Below are 23681 nucleotides of genomic sequence, written 5' to 3'. Positions count from 1 at the left end.
GGGTGACTATGGACTGGATCCTAAAATAGAGAAATAGTAGCTCTAAAGGACATTGGTGGGACAATTTAAAAATTTGAACGTGAACTGTGGATTAGATAATAATATTGTATCAATGTTAAATTTCATAATTTTTAGAATTATAGGGAAGTGATATCAGAAAATATACTTGCTCTTAGGAAGTACACACTGCATACTGCTAAAGGTTACATTGTCTCCAACTTACTCTCAGTGATTCAGAGAAAAAGTAATATGCCTATACAGAGATTGATAGATGGAAATTGGTAAACTGGGGTATAGGGTATATAGGTTTTGTTTGTAGTATTCTTACAGTCTTTCTGTAAGTTTGAAATTGTGCTGAAATACAAAGTTTTGTTGTTCAGTCATGTCCACCTCTTTGTGACCTCATGGATGCAGCATGCCAGGCTTCCCTGTCCCTCACCATCTCCTGGAGTTTGCCCAAATTCATGTCCGTTGAATCGGTAATGCCATCCAACCATCTCATCCTCTGTCATTCTCTTCTCCTTATAAACACCTAATAATGACTCATATGTCTGTTATAGCCCTTCCACCTTTGCATAGCTATTTCTGTACTACATCTCTCTGAGTAGAAACAGGTATCTTCAAAGTTTTTCACTGATTGGCCAATTCCAATACATATATGTCTCATTCATATGTTTATAAACTACACACACACACACACCCCAATACTTCTAACACTTCATTGAAATACCACAGGTATCTATCCTTGTTCACCTTTTCTAGTTACACTCACTCTTCTGATCATCTCCTCTACTCATATCTTTAAATGTCGTCTACTTGTCAATAACAAATGGAGTTTAAAGAATAAAAACACTCTAGCATTTCACCAACAAAGTCCAATGACATCTCTCCCTTTGACTGAAATAAATATATATTATTTCATAGGAAAGTATTACTAACATAGATGACACAGATTCATTGAATAATATCAAGAAAGAAATCAAAGTTGAAGTTTATTGAAAGACCAAAGGACTTGATAATTTCCAGGATAAAGATATAAAGAATCTACTGACTAAAATTAGAAAGAAAAATATAATTATTTTCTCAGTAAGCTAAAACTGCCAGTAATTATCTTACCAGTTCAATAAATGCTGGCTAAACTGCCCTGTGGGACTACTTTTTCACCCTAGAACTGTGGGGAATACTCACTGACATCTCGTAATCTCAAATAAGGATGCTGGGATTAATATTCAATAATGTGTTGATTAAATTGAAGGAAATTGTAGGGGACAATTTTTTATGAAGATGGATCTATTCAAGTATGGCTTTTTATTGCTTAGTGGTCATATAGTGATGAAAAATACAGTATTCATATTTGAAACAGACAAATCCTCACACAAAAGCAATGCTTAAGAAGTATTCAAATAAGCAATTCTTGAACACTTGATAAAACAGAGGAATGGGTGGTAGGGAAGTCAGTTCACTTGAGATTGTTTAATGGCAGCTTCTTCCACATTGATGAGGTTAGGATCCTTGATGTGATTCATTCAAATCGGAAAACATTTATTAGATGCTCATTTTGTTAAACTTCTTGACTGCCAGTAAAATATCATTGCATTTATTTTTTTGTAGCCATCTGAGAAGTTGTATAAGTAAGTCCAAGTTATTAAGAATGGAGGAGAGAGATTTTATGATGATTAAAGAAGACATATGTGCAAGGAGATAATCCTAAAGGAGATCAGTCCTGGGTGTTCATTGGAAGGACTGATGCTGAAGCTGAAACTCCAGTACTTTGGCCACCTGATGCGAAGAGCTGACTCATTGGAAAAGACCCTGATGCTGGGAAAGATTGAGGGCAGGAGGAGAAGGGGACGACAGAGGATGAGATGGCTGGATGGCATCACTGACTCGATGGACATGGGTTTGGGTGGGCTCAGGGAGTTAGTGATGGACAGGGAGGCCTGGCGTGCTGCAGTTCATGGGGTTACAAAGAGTCGGACATGACTGAGCAACTGAACTGAACTGAACTGATGTGTAATTATGTTTGCTTGCTTGTCTCTAAAAGTAAACACATTTTAATAATTTCAAAAATTGAGGTAAATAAGGAAAATGTTTACCTTTTGAAAACCAGATTTGTATATATACATATGTATTTATATGTACAAATATACATGTATGTGAGTAGATGTAGATAGTTGCATGGATGAATAGATAGACCATCTGGGTGGATGTACTACAATGGTTGATTCTTAAGAATAGAATTCGTGAGGGTTAAGATGGTAGAAACATTAAATTTTATATTATATTCATCTTCATTATTTTTTGTTCAGTTCGGTTACTCAGTCATGTCCGACTCTTTGGGACGTTATGAACTGCAGCCTTCCAGGCTTCCCTGTCCATCAACCAACTCCTGTAGCTTGTTCAAACGCATGTCCATCGAGTTGGTGATGCCATCCAACCATCTCATCCTCTGTCGTCCCCTTCTCCTGCCTTCAATCTTTCCCAGCATCAGGGTCCTTTCCAACAAGTCAGTTCTTCTCATCAGATGGACAAAGTATTGGAGATTCAGCTTCAGCATCAGTCCTTCCAATGAATATTCAGGGTTGATTTCCTTTAGGATTGAATGGTTTGATTTCCTTGCAGTCCAAGGGACTCTCAAGAGTCTTCTCCAAACCACAGTTCAAAAGCATCAATTCTTTGATGCTCAGCTTTCTTTATAGTCCAGTTCTCACATCCATACATGACTAATGAAAAAACCATAGCTTTGACTATACAGACCTTTGTTGGCAAAGTAATATCTCTGCTTTTTAATATGCTGTCTAGGTTTGTCATAGCTTTTCTTCAAAGGAGCAAGCATCTTTTCATTTCTTGGCTGCAGTCACCATCTGCAGTGATTTTGGAGCCCCCCCAAAATTAAAGTCTCTCACTGTTTCCATTGTTTCCCATCTATTTGTCATGAAGGGATGGGACTGGATGCCATGATCTTCATTTTCTGAATGTTGAGTTTTAAGCAGCTTTTTCACTATCCTCTCTCACTTTCATCATGAGGCCCTTTAGTTCTTCTTCACTTTCTGCCATAAGGGTGGTGTTATCTGCATATGGTGAAGTTATTGATATTTCTCCTGGCAATCTTGATTCCAGCTTGTACTTCATTCAGCCTGGAATTTTGCATGATGTACTCTGCATATAAGTTAAATAAGCAGGTTGACAATATATAGACTTTGCATACTCTTTTCCCAATTTTGAACCATTCCATTCCATTTCTTGTTCTAACTGTTGCTTCTTGAACTGCATACAGATTGCTCAGGAGGCAGGTAAGGTGATCTGGTATTCCCATCTCTTTCAGAATTTTCCAGTTTGTTGTGATCCACACAGTCAAAGGCTTTAGCATAGTCAATGAAGCAGAAGTAAATATTTATCTGGAATTATCTTGCTTTTTCCATGATCCAGTGGATGTTGGCAATTTGATCTCTGTTTCCTCTGCCTTTTCTAAATCCACCTTGGACATCTGGAAGTTCTCAGTTCACGTACTGTTGAAGCCTCACTTGGAGAATTTTGAGCACTAGTTTGCTAGTGTATGATTGAGTGCAATTGTGTGGTAGTTTGAACATTCTTTGCCATTGCCTTTCTTTGGGATTGTAATGAAAACTGACCTTTTCCAGTCCTGTGGCCATTGCTGAGTTTTTCAAATTTGCTGGCATATTGAGTGCAGCACTTTAACTGCATCATGTTTTAGGATCTGAATTAGCTCAGCTGGAATTCCATCACTTCCACTAGCTTTGTTCATAGTGATGCTTCCTAAGCCCCATTTGACTTCGCACTCCAGGATGTCTGGCTCTAGGTGAGTGATCACACCATTGTGGTTATCTGGGTCATTAAGATCTTTTTTGTATAGTTCTTCTGTGTATTCTTGCCACCTCTTCTTAATATCTTCTGCTTCTCTTAGGTCCGTACTGTTTCTTTCCTTTATTGAGACCATCTTTGCAGGAAATATTCCCTTGGTATCTCTGATTTTCTTGGAGAGATCTCTAGTCTTTCCCATTCAATTGTTTCCTTTATTTCTTTGCATTGATCATTAATAATCGTTGATTATTATTTATATATATATAAGGAAATATGTTATTTATACATTGGAAAGGAATGAAAATAATATGGGGGAAAAGTCTGACTTCCTTGTATTTGTTGGCCTTGAATCTTGAGGTCCAATGTCAAAGAATTGATGGGCATTTTGATTTTATCATTTTCTGAACCATGCTCGTGTATCTAGGAACTTGTCAAGGACTACAGTGCAGATGGAGCCTTCTCTATTTATTTCCAACTCTCTGTCTTATAAATGTGGATTCATTCTTTCCTTGTTAAAAATGACAGTGTCAGGAAGCAACTCTACAGTTCTGAGAAAAATCTGGATTGTTTTGGTATAAATTTAGTAGTTTGGGGAGCCCAAAGAAGCTTAACATTTAAAAAATATTAAGCACTAGGTGGTTCAGCATTTTGTATCTGATGACTTTTCCCATAGGAAAATCCTAATAGTCCTCCTATTATACCCTAAAAACTAAAATGTTTCCCCACTGTCTATGTTTTTATTCTGGGAAATCTTTAAAAAAATCATAATTGTGGTTACCAGTGCAGTTGTTTCTTCAATAAATGGCTGTTTTAGTATTTTTATGATGCAACAGATCTTCTCAGTCCTCATAGATGAATAAACCTTAAACAAATATAAAACATATGGGAGATAATTATCTCAGAGGACGGGCCAACTTGACATCTGAAATAATCCCCACTGTACTCTAACGAAATCCTCTCATTTTTTAAATAGGAGAAAATTAAGTCCCAGTGAAGTCGATTGTTTTGTCCAAGGTTGGAAACCTAATTAATCGTGGCTGATATCTCTTGTTTGTACCTGAGAATGTTTGCTTCCTGTGCTATGCTCATCCTTCCTTTCGTCCAACTTAGTAAGGAACTTTGCCATATAAGAAAGGATATTTTCATCTAAGAAAAACAAATCTAAAAGTGGGGCAGGAGAGTGGATTGAGATTTGACTCAATTTGGTGTTATTAATATTGATTCTGTTATGGTTAATGCATTGAAAAATAAGGCCTGTGCTTATTTTGAAACAATCAAAATAGCTCAGGGCACCCATCTAGACTAACATCTTTATATTTTATAGCCAAAACGTGTATGTGAATACATTACTTTTTATGGGATACTACATACTGGTCTCTCAGATAGTTAAGAATCCACCTGCAATGCAGGAGACCTGAGTTTGATCTCCGGGTTGGGAAGATCCCCTGGAGAAGGGAATGGCTACCTACAACAGTATTCTTGCCTAGAGAATTCCATGGACAGAGGAGCCTGGTGGGCTATATTCCATGGGGTTGCATAGTTGGACACAACTGAGCGACTACCACGACTGTTACTAGACACTGTATACTGCTGTCTGTGACTGTCTTGAAATGAACTGTCATTTCTTATTGCTCCATATCATTTTTTAATAAAATAAACTATGGAACTAAAAGGATTATTACATCCCAAATGGTTCAGTTGATCTGACCCTTGTATATGTATTTGAATACCTTGTCCAAGTTGTATAAAAATTCTTTTTTCTTTTTATCTCGACTCACTTTAAGAGCCAGTTACTTTAAAACCAATGACCTCATTTTTGATAATATCATCATCTGAAAGACAGGTTTAATGCAAACCTCTAGGTAGGATGGTGTATTTCTGGGCTTGTCTATAAGAGCCCTAGTTTTTATCTGCTATCCCACTGTAATTAATCAGTGCCTCTTTTTAATCTCAAAGAGACAAGTTTTGGATAGTGAACTATCTGGTTTTCCTACCTATAGTAGCTGCAAAATATGCTAGAGAAGAAATTTCCTCTTCCAACTGTAAGGCAAATCTCAGCATTTTTTTTCCTGTTTGAGCTGTTTGCCCCTTTCTGTTTTCAGTGTCTGAAGAGTTTTACCTCTTCCCTTCCTAGACTCATTGAAGCTGACTTGTCTTTCAAACTGCATTCTACTCAAAACTCAGTATTTGACTTGATTGAACTAGGATATCTGCCAAGTCGACTTTCATTTTGATTTCAACTGGCTATCCTTCTATAGCGTGTGAATAAACCTTTCAGGCTTAAAATGATTAGATTATCAAGAGGAATTTGATGAAGGGTTTGTGCTTTGCAGGGAGAAAAACATACAGTTTCATAGACACGATGCAAATACAATTGTTTGTGTGTTGTATGCTGTGCTTATTCACTCACTGACTTCCTGAAGTTCTTTGAACTGTAGCCCCCAGGCTCTGCTGTCCATGGGATTTTTCAGGCAAGAATACTGGAGTGGCTTGCCATTTCATTCTCTAGGGGATATTCCCGGGCCAGGTGTTGAACCCATGTCTCCTGCGTCTCCTGTATTGCAGACTGGTTCTTTACCCACTGAGCCATTGGAGAAGCCCATTGTTTGTGTTGAATCTCAAGTCTGAACATGCTTATACTTAAAAAAATCTAAGCAGTCTGCCTAATGAATCTTTTAAGATCCTTTCAAATTATATTCCAGTCTCTTCAATCCTAGTCACCCAAGTTTAAAAAGGTGTCCAAACTCTATGATCTCCTAAAAGGGATGGACAATTCTGCGTAAAGAATATGGTATTGTAGCCATGGGAACATGAGTTCAAATTCTGCTATCACTCTTTTAAGTTTGGTGCCTTGGCTTCTTAATCAGCAAATGGATAGAATTTATGAAAAATGTCTTTTATATAATAAGCATTTACATTTTCATGCACATCTAACACTTTATAAATTTTTCTGTAATGATTTTATGGACATTTTGGAAGTAAGTGTGTCTATCCTCTATCTCCCTACCTATGGAACAATTTAAATATCTTTTGAGATCATCTCTGTCTTTCTGTCCCTCCAGACCATCACAATGTCTTGTACTAATATAGTAGCATCCTCTTAAGTAGTCCTTTAGATCACTTGTTCCTAAATTATTTTTCTACTTAGCAGTCTAAAAACAAAATAGCCCATGTTTAAATTCCTTTAGTAGCTACCCACGACCTTCAGGTTAAAGCCCAGGTTCCTGACTCTGGCTTTTGCCTGTATTTCTTTCTGCATATTTTACCCATTACTGTATGCCATTCATTCTGCCTTCCAGCTCTGTAGAACTACTTGAAGTGGCCCAAGTCTATCCTTATCTCCTGCCTGAAATGTTGGGCCTTTTCCTTTCCTTCTGCACTCAAAGTATTTCTTGGTTGCGTCTCCACAAGGAAACCTTCTTTGATCATGTCCCTTCTTATAGTGTCATGTGTGTGCATACTCAGTCGCTGAGTCATGTGCAACTCTTTGAGACTCCATGGACTGTAGCCCACCAGGTTCCTCTCCCCATGGGATTTTCCAGGCAAGAATACTGGAGTGGGTTTCCATTTCCTTCTCCAAGGGATCTTCCTAACCCAGGGGTCGAACCAGCATATCCTACATTGGCAGGGGGATTATTTTTTAACTACGGAACTATCAGGGAATCCCTCCATTGTGTTCTCGTATAATTCAGTGTTGATTTCCCCAATAGTCAGTAGACTTCTTTCACCTCCAAGATTCCCTATGTTGGATTTTGTATTTGTCTTTATACTCAGACATTGCCTATTATATGAACTTAATAAGTACAAGCTTCAAAAAACTGAAGAAAATAAAGAAGTAAAGAAAGGAAGAAAGGAATAGAGACCTATTTTTCCTAGGGAATTTTGTATTCTGGATACAGAAATATTATCATCCCATGATATAACAAGGGATTATTATACAGACCTCATAAGTTCAGTTGCTCAGTTGTGTCCAACTTTGGGACCCCATGGACTGCAGCACACCATGCCTCCCTGTCCATCACCAACTCCCAGAGCTTGCTCAGACTAATGTCCAATGAGTCGGTGATGCCATCCAACCATCTTATCCTCTGTCGTCCCCTTCTCCTCCTGCCTTCAATCTTTCCCAGCATCAGGGTCTTTTCCAATGAGTCAGTTCTTTGCATCAGGTGGACAAAGTATTGGAGATTCCACTTCAGCATCAGTCCTTCCAATGAATATTCAGGACTTATATCCTTTAGGATTGACTGGTTGAATCTCCTTGCGTCCAGCGGATCCTCAAGAATCTTCTCCAACACTACAGTTCAAAAGCATCAATTCTTCAATGCTCAGCTTTGTTTATGGTACAGCTCTCACATTCATACATGACTACAAGAAAAACCATAGCTTTGACTAGAAGGACCTTGGTTGGAAAAGGACTGTCTCTGCTTTTTAATGTGCTGTCTAGGTTGGTCATAGCTTTTCTTCCAAGGAACAAGTGTCTTTTAATATCATGGCTGGAGTCACCATTTGCAGTGATTTTGGAGGGCAAGAATATAAAGCCTGTCACTGTTTGCATTGTTTCCCCATCTATTTGCCATGAAGTGATGGGACTGGATGCCATGATCTTAGTTTTCTGAGTGTTGAGCTTTAAGCCAACTTTTTTCACTCTCCTCTTTCACTTTCATCAAGAGGCTCTTTAGTTCCGCTTCACTTTCTGCCATAAGGGTAGTGTCTGCATATCTGAGGTTATTGATAATTCTGCTGGCAATATTGATTCCAGCTTGTGCTTCATCCTGTCTGGCATTTCACATGATGTACTCTGCATGTAAGTTAAATAAGCAGGGTGACAATATACAGCCTTGACGTACTCCTTTTCCAATTTGGAACCCGTCCATTGTTCCATGTCTGGTTCTAACTGTTGCTTCTTGACCTGCATACAGATTTCTCAGGAGGCAGCTCAGGTGGTCTGGTATTCCCATCTCTTGAAGAATTTTCCACAGTTTGTTGTGATCCACACAGTCAAAGGCTTTGGCATAGTCAATAAAGCAGAAATAGATGTTTTTCTGGAACTCTCTTGCTTTTTTGATGACCCAGCGGATGTTGGCAATTTGATCTCTGGTTCCTCTGCCTTTTCTAAATCCAGCTTGAACATCTGGAAGTTCTTGATTCTAATACTATTGAAGCGTGGCTTGGAGAATTTTTAGCACTACTTTGCTAGCATGTGAGATGAATGCAATTGTGCAGTAGTTCAAACATTTTTTGGCATTGCCTTTCTTTGGGATTGGAATGCAAGTTAACCTTTTCCAGTCCTGTGGCCGCTGCTGAGTTTTCCAAATTTGCTGGCATATTGAGTGCAGCACTTTCACAGCATCATCTTTTAGGATTTGAAATAGCTCAATTGGAGTTCCATCACGTCCACTAGCTTTGTTCGTAGTGATGCTTACTAAGACCCACTTGACTTCAGACTCCAGGATGAGAGACCTCATGACTTTGCACAAAACCTTGTCCATAGAAAGTAATAAAAAATATTTTTAGCTTTGATTTATTAACTAAATAAGTGGCACCTATGTATTTTGATTAATATTTAATCTTAGTACATAAGAAAAGGGCATTTTTTCCAACAATTATTTTATATGATGCTGTTTTCCATTTAGTGGCAACAATGTTACAGCAAGGGATTTTTCTCTGCATCATTGTGTCCTAGAGGACAACTGCTGTGGTGTTTGGGAAAAATCATTTTCTTCCTAACAAAGAATCCCCCTCTGTTTGCCCACCATCACATTAACATGTTTCTTTTTTAAAGATTTTTTGATGTGGACCATTTTTTAAAATTCAATATTGAATTTGTTACAATATTACTTCTTTTTTATTTATTTATTTTAACTTCTTTTTTATGTTTTTTTTGGGGTGGAGCCATGAGGCATGTGGGATATTAGGTCCCCAATCAGGAATTGAACCCACACCCCCCACATTGGAAGGCAACGTCTTAACCACTGGACCATCAGGGAAGTTTCCCTTTCAGTACCTTTTGGATGTGACTGGACCCAGCGTGTGTTGAGCCAGGCGCATCATCCCACAGTGCATCTGAGCCCCAGGACCCAGAGGCTGACTCACTAGGACAGGTAATTAGGAATCAGTAGGACTGGAGACGGAGACAATCCAATTTACAGCTCACTGGAGAGCTCTGAATCAGTGTGGAGGAGGACTGAGATGGTGGATGAGATTATCTGTGAGCTCACCTCCCTAAAATTACTTAGTCTTCCCCCTTTTCATTTAGAAAACATATGCTGTGAATGCAAAGATTTAGCTTCTTCTCCTGAAGAGTTGGCAGCTGAGAGCAGTTTCTCAAAACCACCTGGAAAGGATAAAATTTGTTGTCGGATATCTGCTGTTTAAATAAAGGCAGTTACTGTAGAGTTTAGAAAACAAAGGAAATAGCCAGAAGCTCTCAGGACCTTCTAGCAAATATAATCCCATACCTAGTTTGGTGCATGTATCCATAAAGGATGTTCTGGCAAGTCAAAGGTATACTCTGGCCTTTGCGTTAGGAGAATTTAAGGGCTTAGAGTCCCCTTGTGTAGGTACAGTTACATACCTAGAGTCCAACAGGCGCTCTTCATTTCTGGGATGCCTAGGTGCTGAGCCACGGGGAGATTTGCAGGGTTCCATCAGTTGTAAAGGTGGGTTAGTCTTTGCCCTCATGCTTGTGGACTTAGGTTAGATGCTTGTTGACTGAAGAGTAGTAACCCAGGCAGGACAATAAATAATTCATTCAAGAAATGTTGATCAAGGACCTATTTTACAGTCGACACTGTTCTGAACACTGGGAATGATGAGATTTAAAAGAGCCTAAATCTTATCTTTCTGATCTTATTTGTAACTTCTGATACATTTCTGATAATATTTTATAATTAATTTATAAAACTTATTCTATTTGTTCTAAATCAGATGATAATTGCTTCACAATGTAGTGTTTGTTTCCACCAGACAGCAACTCGAATCAATCATAGCTATATATATATACACACACACACATATAACTATATATAATGTATATATATCCCTACCCTCTTGAGCCTACTTCCCACCCATCTAGGTCATCACAGAGCACCAGGCTGCGCTCCCTGCGTTATATAGCAGCTTATTCTAGAAGAGATACAGTGAACATATTTAAACTAATTGAATGAATGAATAACTAAAAAAGAACCAAAGATAATTTTGGATAGTGGTAAGTGCTGTGAAGAAAAACCAAAATAGAGAAACGAGGTAGAGAGAGTATGTGTATGTGGTCGGGAGGATGGTTAACCAGAGTGGTCAGGATATTCTTTTTCTGGAGAGGAAGCATTTAAAATGAGCTCTGAATGCTGAGCAGAAGGTAGTTCTGTGAAGATATGAGGGAGGCACTTTCTAGACAAATGGAACAGCATTTAGGAAAGTAGGAAAGATAAATAGGGGCAAAATGATGAAGATCCTAGGAGGCTATGGCTAGGCATTTGGATTTATACCAAGGGCCATGGCAAACCATTGTAGGCATGAAGCAAAGAATGAAGGGAAATTTTTGGGCAGTGTGAACCAGGGGATAATGGGAAACCACTGAAAGGAGAGATGATGGGAACCTGTTGGATGATATAAATCAGGAGATGATGGAAACCAACCGAGGAGATGAAGAGGGGAATGGTGACTCTGGCTGCTGTGAGGAGACTGGACTATGAACAGAGAAGGCAGCATAGCAAGCAGGAGCTTGAACTAGTTTAAGAGAGTTGATGCTTGAGATTTTTATTTGCGTCAGTCCCCTGGGACAGTTAAAAATGTCCACCTATGAAAACTGTTACCAAACACAAAATAATCTAACAGCTGTTCACGTGATCACTTCCCTTCCCTGCTATCACAAAACTGCTCTCTGGGATTCTTTAGTACAAACCTTCTTCTAGTATTACTGTAAACCTGAAAATTGAGAGGAGGAGACTGAGAGTTTGAGAATTCCGACAGCCTTGCCTGTGTTAATACAGTGTGCCCTGGAGTTCACCTCTGCTCCAAGTGCTACTCCCATCAGTGGAATTCAACTCCATAGATTCCATCTTCATAACACAGTAATTCTTCTCCTCTAAACTTACCTAAGGATTCTGAAATTCAGAGCATGCCCAGAGTAGGGCAACCTGGAATATGTCCAAGGGACCTAAATATAAAGAGATAGGATTTTTTTAAATGATTGTATACCACTGTGTTATTTTAGATAGTGCTGAATTTCACATATTGACAGCAATTGCTTCCCTCTCAATGGGGAGAAAGGAACAGGGTTATGAATTACAAAGTAAGTTTGAGGGCCAATTTCCTGTTGTTTGCACTGGTCTCCAAAATTGCTGGTTCTTTCTTTGCTTACCCTATTTCGAGAGACTTTGGTTCCTGAAGTCAGTACCTATAATCTATTGCCTGTAGCTCAACCCACTTCTGTTCTAAGCAACCTGCTGGTACGTGACTTCTCTCTACACCTTTTTTTTTCCCCCTGAGTCTACTTAACAGCCCTGAATCACCCTGACGTCAGTCATTCCATCTGAATCTCTGTGTCTGCTCACAGCCTACTTCTCTTTCAAGGTTTTACTCATACTTCCTTCCTACCCCTTCCAACATCCAAAAGGCCAAATGTTCAAATAAAGAGTAAAAGCTTAAGAAGTAAAGAAAAAATATGAAAAAATTTTAGTAAACCCAAGGAATACACATCTCTGTGTCAAACTCTTGTCATATTTGACATATTAGTGTTAGGTATAAATGTAGATTAGATGTTAATGTCTGTGGGGGTTTTCATTTTCTTGGAGCTCCATCAAGCAAGATTAATTAAGAACAAAAGGAGAATAGGATCATGCCATTGTGTCAAGAAGCACAGAGTATGTTTTACAAGATTTCTCTCTCAACATTTACGTGTTCTGAATATCAACTGTTTATTTGTCAGGGTTAGAAGATTTATATGGTATGTGTTTATTGCTCAACACTTCGGAAAATGTTTTGAAAAATCTAATCCAATTTTCATTTTAAAAAGTATACTTTCACAATTATTTGTTCACAATTACATTGCTTTCTGCCAAAGACCAAGACAAGCATAGATAAATGGAATCTTAAAAGTAGACAAGAAATATCAAAGCCAAACAGTGAATTTCTGAGATAAGGAATGAGTAAAAGTTTGAAAATGGTCTTTAATGATCTGAGAATTTAGTTAATTGTGTCTTTGAGTCATAGCATGTAAAGTCGATTTGACATTAATATTTTAAGGAGTCACATCAAACAGAAAGATCAGTAGTGACCAGAGCAATTTTAGCCTGGGCCACTTCGTATTTTGGCTTATCTGATCCTAGGATGGATGTTTTTGAAAGTGAATGACTCAATGTGTAGAATGTAAGTAAATGTTGGGCACATGGTTAATGTGTGGGAATGAAGAAAAACATAAGTTAAAGAAAATTGGCCTTACTTCCCATCTAAACCCTTTGATTTTACTTGAAAATTGTGCACTTCTCTGAAAAAGCTATTGCTTGTCTGTTATTATATTCCACAAGGGAAGGATGAGGTAGGTTTATAAATATTCAATTAATATTTGTTTAATAAGTGAATGAACGAATGTATTTCAGGAAGGAAACTTTTAAAAAAATTATAATAAAGAAATCATCCCTTCAGTTCAAGAAAAATAATTTCTCCTATATAAGTAGGAAAAGTGATGTGACAGATACCAAATAAAAATTATTGTGATGTTTATCTTATATTTAACAAAATATATAAAAAGTCATAGTCAAGAATAGCAGACTTCCCTGGTGGTCCAGTGTTTAAGAATTCATCTTCCAGTGTAGAGTGTGCTGGTTTGATCCCTGGTGGGGCAGGTAAGATCCCGCATGCCTCATGGCCAAAAACATAAAAAAGGAAGCAGTATTGTAACAAATTCAATAAAGACTTTAAAAATGGTCCCCATCAAAAAAATCTTTTAAAAAAGTGATTAAAAAATAAACTTGTATGTATGGTGAAATTTTTTTTGACAATTTAGAAGCAGAGATTTTTGGTAATAATAATCTGTTTCTGATTCAAGAGCCAAGTAACTACCACCGATACTGGGTAGGAGACTGAATACTTCCTCTAACAACTGTCACAGCTCCGTCCCTTTCAGAAGGCATCCTCTGTAAGGACTAAGAGATAGTCATACCCCCTGAAAAATGACAACTCCTGAGACATAAAAAATATTCTGGAAAATCAGCAGAGGAAAATATTATTTCATAAATATAAAAGAAATTAGACATTAGAGAGCGAGATGTTCAGTATTAAGGACTGTGAAGTGGAAGGAAATTTTTTTTCTGAGAACAGGTGGTTGTGACATTGTAATTGTATTACTTCGCCTGCCAGCTCATGTGGGTATTCTACAAGGATGCAGAGGAAAAAGGTAAACCCTTTCCCCTCAGGTACAATAGCGTAATAGAAAAAGCCTTGAACTGGGAGTTGTGAAATCCGATAACTATTCTTAACTGACACATATGAGCTGTGTGAGTGACCTTACACGAATCATATTTTCTCTAGGCATCATTTTCATTATTTACAAAGTGAAGGCATTGGGCTAAATTATATTTAAGATCCTGATGTACTTTCTATGGTTCTCATTTTTAATCCCTCTCCTTTTTTTTTTTTTTTTGTCTATTTCTAAATGCTCAAATACTACATTACTTAAGGTATATTTCCTGGCAGGTTTTTTTTTTTTTTCCTTCCCTCTCTGTCTCTTTCTTCAATATATGGGATAGGAGGATACTGACTAAATCTGAGGGGAAGGAGGAAGAAGATTTGCTACAGGAAGCATTTCTATCCCCCTCTACAAGAAAACTTAAATCCAGCTACCACTGCTTTGAAAGGAATGGTTTATGTCCCAACAGTGCTTTCCAGACAAGCTCTGTACTTTTTTGCCAAGAGAATTAACTTTAAACTGAAGTCAGTAGACAGTTAAGCAAGAGTCGACACTGGAAACAGCTGTGAGTAGACCAGACCAGTTACTTATAAGGTACTGTACTTTAACTCATAGAAATCTCCTTCAAGGTTCATTTCTTTCAGGCACAAGTATTCTGTGGTCATCTGACCTTTTTCTCCCACTTTGCCTCTATTCTGAGAGAAAACACACTCTTAAAATATCTTAGCTCTTGAGCATTTCAGTATTGTTTTGTAGCTGTTGTTGGTTGAAGCTGCTAAGATTTTGTTTTGTTTTGAGGAAACTAATAATTGTTGTTATTTGATAGTGAATCTTAGTTTAGTTTTGTCCTTTGTTGACTCTTGTCTTGAGTGGCTTTTATGTTTTATTGTTCATGTTGAATAAAGCAGGATATGCTTTATTATTACAGAATGCACAGAATGCTCTTGACTTGGGGAAGGGGGGCAGAGATTGGTTAATGCATCGTCAGCTTGAAGTACAGAACCTATAGAGTCAGTCAGATAAGGGAACCAGCACAGGGCAAGCCCCAGGCCCTTTAACTGTCTGGGTCAAGACTCCCTGACCTCATCACAGCTTGGTGGATCTGACCTGGAAAACATGAGTGTTTAAACTGGAGCTTCATCTTTAGTTTGTTTCTATACTTGTTCATTTTAACCCTTCCTTCTCTTTACCCCCATTTAGTTTTACGAATTCTGGTAAACTTGCTTTTCTTTTTTTTATTTTTGGATGAAGTTTACCTTATTAAGCTCATCCGCCTTAAAGGGACAGCATTTCTAAGAGTGATATTTGCTATAAGAGTTCAAATCACTGAGCTCTGAATGGGTTTTCTGAGCGGAAGAGGAGTAGCCGACCCGGCAGGGGAGCGGACAAATTAGACCCCTTTACCGCTGTCATCTGAGATGTCCTTCTTGCCCCAGAGGCGTCGTTAGCTAATACTATACATAGTATTTGCTGCTGGTCAGAAAACAGGTAACAGAGGCAACTAAGGAGTTCTCTGTCTATGGACTTTCCAGAAAGGGAAGCTTAGAAGTTTACTGCTGAAAACTCCAAAAAGTTTAGAGAGAATTTAGCCATTTTTTGGAGAGTTATCTTTCTGAAATCTACTATAATAATATGCATGGGCTCCATTGTGTCCGACTCTTTGCAACCCCATGGACTGTAGCCTGCCAGGCTCCTCTGTTCATGGGATTTCCCGGGCAAGAATACTGGAATACATTGCCATTTCCTCCTCCAGGGGATCTTCCTGACCCAGGGATAGAACCCAAGTCTCCTGCATTGGTTGGCGGATTCTTTACCATTGAGCCACCTGGGAAGCCTTAGATATTTTACTGTCTCTCTGGAGAGGACTAAATTCAATTTAAAGTTTTGTGAATTTCTCAGTATTCTCGTCATGAATACACATCATAGACTTATTCTATAACGTCATAATCCTTGGGGGGCCTATTCTGTGGTGTGTAAGGCCATCCTTCTTATGTCATAAGGTCACATAATTACTGTGCTTTAAAAATTGTAGTATTTTTATGGGCCTTTTTTTCCTTTTATTCATCATCCATATGGAACTGTGATTTCTTTACCTGCTGGTGTGGACAATTTGTATTCCTCTAATAACTCTCTTCAGCTTCAACCATCTCTTTGTAATGATCATTTCATTTGTGCTGTGCCCAAGAAAACCAGAAAACAAACAAGTTTATTAAAAAAAATATATATGGAAGGAATGAGAGGCTATAACTTTATCCAAAGACCCAAGAGAATCTTTTATGAGGAAAGTGCAGAGCCAAAGTGCACAGACATAGTGACATCTATTTTAGGTGCTTAGGAGGCTTTTGGTTTGTGTCCAAATTCTTAGTTGTGTTCTGTAGTAGAAGTTGCCATGGAAGTGGCTCTGGGATAACTACCTCATTCCTACATCAGATACAGAAAGTGCTGTTTGTTCTCCTTTTTATGCAATTACTGGAGGCATGTGTCAAGGAATCATTGACTAACCAATTCCAAGTGGGCCAGAATATTAATTAGTATTAATTAAATACTGGGCTTCCCAGGTGGCACAGTGGTAAAGAATCTGCCTGTCATGCAGGAGATAAGGAGATGTCAGTTTGATCCCTGGATTGGGAAGATCCCCTGGAGAAGGAAATGGAAACCCACTCCAACATTCTAACCTGGAGAATTCCATGGACAGAGGAGCCTGGCAGGTTACACTCCATCCATAGGGTCACAAAGAGTTGGACACAACTGAGCATGCGTGAGTGAACAAGTACTAAGTACATTATTTTAGTCCCATTCACACATATGCTATTCACATGCGTGTGTGTCTGAGAAATAGCATAATACTGCTTGGTAGAAAAGAGAGAAAAGGAAAAATGATCATTGTCATCTAATCTATGCAGTTCTTCTGTGTGCTGATGAAACTTTAGGGAAAAAAGAGGAATGTAAGGCTAATTGTCTCCATTATACCTTGGTTTTTTAAAACTGCATCTTTCTCTTATTTGCAGCTTTTTCTAAGCTGAAAATAAGATAAAACATTGAATTTAGTAGCTGAATATATGTTTTCTTCTCTTCCCACATTTTTTATATTGGTGCATTTCAGAGCAAAATGGATCACTGATTTCTCAATAATCTTGATCATTAATTCTGTTTCGCACAAGAAAGAAATTAAAATTGGATATGTTTGACAATACATGAAGCTATAAATTGAGTCCAGGGTAGTTCTACATTCCAGCTTTAATAAGAATCCACTGTTAATTCCTTGATCATAGAGCTTTATAAAGAATTATGCTGTGAGGTCTTTTGTGTTGAAGGCCCTTTTCAAACTGAAACTATTTTTTAAAAAAAAAAAAAAAACAGGTTTCACCTAGTCGCTGTGGAAATTGGTCCTAGGTGTAAAAGCATTTTGTGATATATATGACAAACTCTTTCTGTTTGAAACAATGAACTAGGGACTATCTTTTGTTTGCAACAGTAAATTCAGGGTCTGCATAAATGTAGAAACATTATCTAAAAAGTAGAAATTTTGCTTATTTTTGCCCCCTACTTTCAGTTAAATGGCATGAGTTATTTTCAAATGAAAAGGATACTATTTTAAGTCAATTCAGTAAAAGTTTTCTCTACTTGACTATTTCAGGTTAACTAAAATTTAATTTTCACATTCATACCTAATTAGAAAATTTGATGCATGATGTATATTTTACATGAGAACTATATTACCACAACACCTATACTTTAAATCACTGAAAACTCAATATCATTAATTAGGAATACACACTTGGGAAGGTTTCTATTTAGAAAACGACTTTTAAAACTAGTAAAGAAAGGAAAATCTGAAATAAATTAACATGTGACAGTGTTCACTGATAATGCCTTATGTGTCTGCGTGCATGCCCAGCTGTATCCAACTCTTAACGTTCTGGACTGTAGCCCACCAGGATCCTCTATCCATGGGATTCTCCAAGCAACAATACTGGAATGGGTTGCCGTTTCCTGCTCCAGGGGATCTTCCTGACCCAGGAATCGAACCTGCGTCTCCTGAGTCTCCTGCACTGGCAGGCGGATTCTTTACCACTGTGCCACCTGGGAAGCCCGTAGTGCCTTATAAGGATCCTTTTTTTAGCACAACCTTGTGAAAATTCTCCAGAAGTCTTCAGAAGCTAGCCCCTCTTGAACTAGAATTCAATGAGCAAGATGTATGCTTTCCAAGGGGCTGTCAAGCTTAATGCTGTAGGATGTGAACTAAAGAGAGAAGCTACTGATATTTCTTCTATTGGTGAACAGAGAGATAATTGATTTGTTCTGATAAAAATCTTCATTTTGCTGATTTTCAGTTGCAACCTCTCAGGAAAGAAAAGATGCTCAAACTGAACTATATCCTTATATACTGGCCTTTTTTGATGAACTAAATTGATACTTCTGGACGATTGAAGAGTTGATGTGGTCTAAGACCGAGGTTCTTTTGGTACATTTTAGTGCAATAAGTGGCTTCCCAGGTGGCTCAGCAAGTAAAGAATCTGCCTGCAATGCAGGAGACACAGTTGACGTGGGTTCAATCCCTGGGTTGGGAAGATCCCCTGGAGACGGAAATGGCAATCTACTCCAGTATTCTTGCCTGGGAAATCTCATGGATAGAGGAGCCTGGTGGGCTACATTCCATGGGGTCAAAGAGTCGGACACAACTGAGCAGCAGCATATCTAATTGTTTGTTAAGTGAATATAACTTGAAAGGTTGTTAACAAATAAATGATCCAAAAACCATATATGTTTTACTTCATATTTTATTACCAAAGTGTTTGTTATTTAGTTCACTGCTGGAGCATGCTAAAACATGAAAATTTCATTATATAATGCCATTTAACAAATTATGAAATTGCTGTCAGCAAAGAGTAATTTGGAACTGTCAATTGCTATGAAGAAACAGCATCAGGTGCCTATTGGTAATAATAATTTAAAAAGTAGAGTTGGAGGACATGGAGGTGTCAGCCATTTTCCAATACCCCTTTTTGGTTTGTTGATTTTGCTGAAAGCATTGTGGAATTGATAATGCATTTGCTACAAGAAGATGCTGCTAGCATTTGCTCTATTAATAGTTGAGGCGGGGGGTGGGAACAGAAGAATAAATGAAAACGGCTGAGTCTAAGACAATTTTACAAGCCAAATATTATTTTGGTAAGCTTTAAAAAAAATAAAGATTAGAAAAGTTACAAAGATCTAGGTAAATACTGACATCTTTCCAAGTTAACAAGAAAATAATAATAATTCTGAGGGGCAGTTTTCATTTGTCTGTATCTTCTATCTCCAACCTACTTGCTTTTGAATATGTTTAATATCAAGCATATCTTCTGTAGTCCTTCTCCAGAGCATGGGGTGAGTTCATCAGGAAAGTTAGCACCCATAGGCCCTCTTCCCCACTTGAAAACACTCTAAGTAGAGTTGAATACAATGGAAATGAAAGCGACCTTCCTGTAAACCTCAAATGTAAAATACCTTTCCTAACTCACAAGGGAGTTAACTATTAAGAGGATTATAAAGAGAATGATAATATAAAAGGAAAATAAATTGTCACCAGTTTCACTCTCTAGTAGAGTAATTCCTATTGTTAGATTTCCTTCTGTATCTGTGTACATAATATGGTACCAATATTTTGTTTCACCTTATTTTTACAAAATTGGCTTCACACTGCAAATTTGGATTCCACCTTTTTCATGTAACATTTTATTGGCAACTTTTTCTATATCTTCTGAACACCTTGGAAAACAAATAATTGACAAGGGTATAACCCTCTATTCTATGACTATACCATACATAATAAAATACACCCCCACTGTTAGGGACCTGCAGTTGTTTCAGTGTGTTCTGTGATAAATAAAATAAGAATAAGCATTGATTTATGTATGATTTTTCTGTTCATTTGGTTCTTTTAGAGCTGTGATGACTTAGAAATGAGCAAATGTAAATCCTTCGTTTTAAAGAGTAGGGGAACTAAGTCAGGAAATATTACTCATTTAGCATCCAGGCTTTCAGCTTTCAGTCTAATTTCTATCTTCATCCAGAAGAAGTAATGACTGGATGATAAATTTATTCAGGGGCAAGAGGTGAAAGCATAATTTCCTTCTGTCTGAGTAAGAGGTCAACCATGTACCCTATTCTCTGAAAATCCTCAGGGAACGGAAGCGTTCTCATACTAAAGAAAGGACACAAAATTCCATGCCAGAAGTCTTTATTACACAAGGGGTGATAAACATATAACAGCTATGGGAACATTTTTAAATAGCTGTCGTTTCGTTAATGAGTATTCGCTGAAGCATTTCCTGGGCCACTGCTGTTTATGGAACTTTGAAACAAAATATTTATGAAGATGAAACCAGGCTTTGCTTTATAAATTATGTCCTTTTACCTGTTCCTTTGCTTTTCCTCAGGGCACAACCAATGTTCAGGCCTCTGTTACACTGAACAAACACACACTCAGCTTTCTCAACCAAGTTTTCTCTTTTTGGTGCCAAGAAAAATTTGTATTTTCTGTCTTTGCTTCCTCGCCTCCCTCTGACTCTATAACTCTTTGTAATTGGGCATTTATTTCTATCACAATACTGAAAATGTGTCTCAGAGGTCGCTAATGATGGTTGACTTAATGGTTAAATCCAACAGCTTCTTATCTTTGTGCTCACTTCTGCCTTGCTACCGTATATACTATTTACCTTTGCGCTCTCTTCTTGAGATACTTCTGTCCTGTGGTGTTAAGGATCTGATACTGGCCTGTACTTCCATCCCTTTTTTCTCCACTCTCTTCAGAGGTCTCCTGTCTTCTTGCCACTTCCTTGTTCTGTGTTTGTTTCATTGTTTTGTTTTCCCCTATTATACTTTCTTCCTCAGAGGACTGCATCCAGTCTCATGGCTTCAACTTAAAGCCCAATCTAGAGATCAGGTCAGCAAGATCTCTTCTAACTCATTCTTTGTACAAGTTGTTTTAAAGGCCCCCTTCCTCTGGATTTACAATGCTTTGTCTTGGCACAAGGGAGTTAACTATTAAGAGGATTATAAAGGGAATGATAATATAAAAGGAAAACAAATTGTCACCAATTTCACTCTCTAGTAGAGTAATTCCTATTGTTAGATTTCCTTCTGTATCTGTGTACATAATATGGTATCAATATTTTGTTTCACCGTATTTTTACAAAATTGGCTTCATACTGCAAATTTGGATTCCACCTTTTTCATGTAACATTTTATTGGCAACTTTTTCTATTGACTATACATAGTATTGAAAAAGGTATTTTCATGTTGGAAAGGTATATTTTGTAGGTAGACTCAGTCATTTTTAATGAGTTGGTGACCAAGCTGGGAATTCCTACTTCTGTTTCTTTCCCATACTAGATTCTGAAGTTTACTATTATCACCTGCTACCCCAACTCCTATCCCAGTGCCTGTGTATATGACATCTTCACTCCTGACTAATGACAGATAGGCATATAGGCATGTTGGCTAATACAAGCAAAATGGCCATAATATTCCCTTTTGCTTTGAGCTATCTAGGATGAGGGTTGGTAAGCTACAGTCCATAGGCCAAATCTGGCCCTCTGCCTGTTTTCATAAAGTTTTCTTGGAACACAGCTATGCCATGTTGCTTATATATTGTTTCTTAAGTGGTTGCCCCGCTAGTCAGAGCCCCCTGTACAATACTATCTCAGATATTCTAGTGTTTCGAACTCAATGTCTTTCCTCCACTCAAATGAGCCCTTCATCTTTATCTTCTTCCTCACTTCCTCTACAGTATTCAAAAATATGTATTCTCAGCATTTTTTTCTCATTGTTCTCATGGCCACCATTTTCTTCAGAATTTAATTATTTATTCAGTCCTTTACCATTCCAATCCACACCACTGGCAGTTTAAAGGAGATAACTATATATAGTCCTCCTCCAAACTAATTTTTCAGTGAGTTCTTAGTAAAAGATTAAGATCAAAGGCTATGGAGTTGAATTTCAGGATTTGAGGCCCCAGCTCTGGTACACTTTACATGTACTATCCTATGCAAGCTACTTAATATTTCTAAGCTTTCATTTTCTCACATCAAATAAGAGTTCCAATAATGACTAACATGTATATGTTCTAGCTAGTGCTCTATACACTTCCCATGCATTCCTTCCCTCATTTCCTATTAAAAAGAGCAAATTTTATTAGATTTATATTGAACATTCTTAAAAGGTGAAATCCAATTAATCTTAAAGAGACTGGCTTATTTATTCTTCGTGAGTTCATTCGGCTTTATGAAGAAAGATTGAGGCCAAGAGGAGAAAGGGGCAACAGAGGATGAGATGGATGAATGGCCTCACTGATTCAATGGGCATGAGTTTGAGCAAATACTGGGAAATAGCAAAGAACAGGAAAGCCTAGGCCATGGTGTCGCAAAGAGTCAGACATGACAGAGTGACTGACCAACAACCCATCACTGAAGTTAAACCCAAATAACACCAATGACCTTAGTCTAATTGCAAGTGGTGATGAGTGTTTCATTTCGTTTTGAGACAAAGGCATTCTGGCTTCAATTTTTTCTTTTAAGAAAGGAGAGCAAGAAAAGTTAAACAATTATTTTTTTCCCTTTTTGATAACTACAAACTACATGGTGCAAATAAATACTTCCATATTGCTAAGTAGTTTTTTTGATTCTCTACAACTCAAGCTTATAGTCACAAAGCAAACAAGTGGAGTAGCCAGAAGTCTACCCAGGAGTTTTAATAATAAATCTCCTGCCTCATTTGCATCAGTTCAGTTCAATTCAGTTTAGTCGCTCAGTCGTGTCCAACTCTTTGCGACCCCATGGACTGCAGCAGGCCAGGCCTCCCTGTCCATCACCAACTCCCAGAGCTTACTCAAACTCATGTCCGTTGAGTCAGTGATGCCATCCAACCATCTCATCCTTTTTCAGTCTCCTCTTTCACTTTCATCAAGAGACTCTTTAGTTTTTCTTCGCTTTCTGCCATAAGGGTGGTGTCATCTGCATATCTGAGGTTATTGATATTTCTCCCAGCAATCTTGATTTCAGCTTGTGCTTCATCCAGCCTGGCATTTTGCATGATGTACTCTGCATGTAACTTAAATAAGCAGGGTGACAATATACAGCCTTGATGTACTCCTTTCCCAATTTATAACCAGTCTGTGTTCCATGTCCAGTTCTAACTGTTGCTTCTTGACCTGCATACAAATTTCTCAGGAGACAGGTCAGGTGGTCTGGTATTCTCATCTCTTTGAGAATTTTCCACAGTTTGTTGTGATCCACACAGTCAAAGCCTTTGGTGTAGTCAATAAAGTAGACGTTTTTCTGGAACTCTCTTGCTTTTTCGATGATCCAGCGGATGTTGACAATTTGATCTCTGGTTCCTCTGCCTTTTCTAAATCCAGCTTACTGCTTATCTTTCTTTGAATTTAAGAATCCACGCAGGGACATAGTCAAAT

At 37.9% G+C, this 23681-nt stretch overlaps 1 protein-coding gene across 2 annotated transcripts in view; it reads left to right on the top strand.

Annotated features, from left to right (window-relative positions):
- ARHGAP24 (Rho GTPase activating protein 24) overlaps positions 1–23681 on the top strand; it is a 556594-nt gene that overhangs the window by 314246 nt on the left and 218667 nt on the right. Inside the window, exon 1 of one of the 2 annotated variants that reach the window (XM_081497619.1) lies at positions 14566–14821. The exons of the other annotated variant lie outside the window; for it this stretch is intronic. The gene's annotated coding sequence lies outside the window, so the exon portion shown is untranslated. Of the gene's footprint in view, positions 1–14565; positions 14822–23681 lie in introns of those variants that run through there. 2 annotated transcript variants of the gene reach the window in all.

This window comes from Giraffa tippelskirchi, chromosome 1, assembly GCF_054371585.1.
Source record: "Giraffa tippelskirchi isolate mGirTip1 chromosome 1, T2T-mGirTip1v1.2.pri, whole genome shotgun sequence".
In the NCBI taxonomy this organism is placed as follows: Eukaryota; Metazoa; Chordata; class Mammalia; order Artiodactyla; family Giraffidae; genus Giraffa; species Giraffa tippelskirchi.
This window is presented reverse-complemented; position numbering and strand designations above follow the sequence as displayed.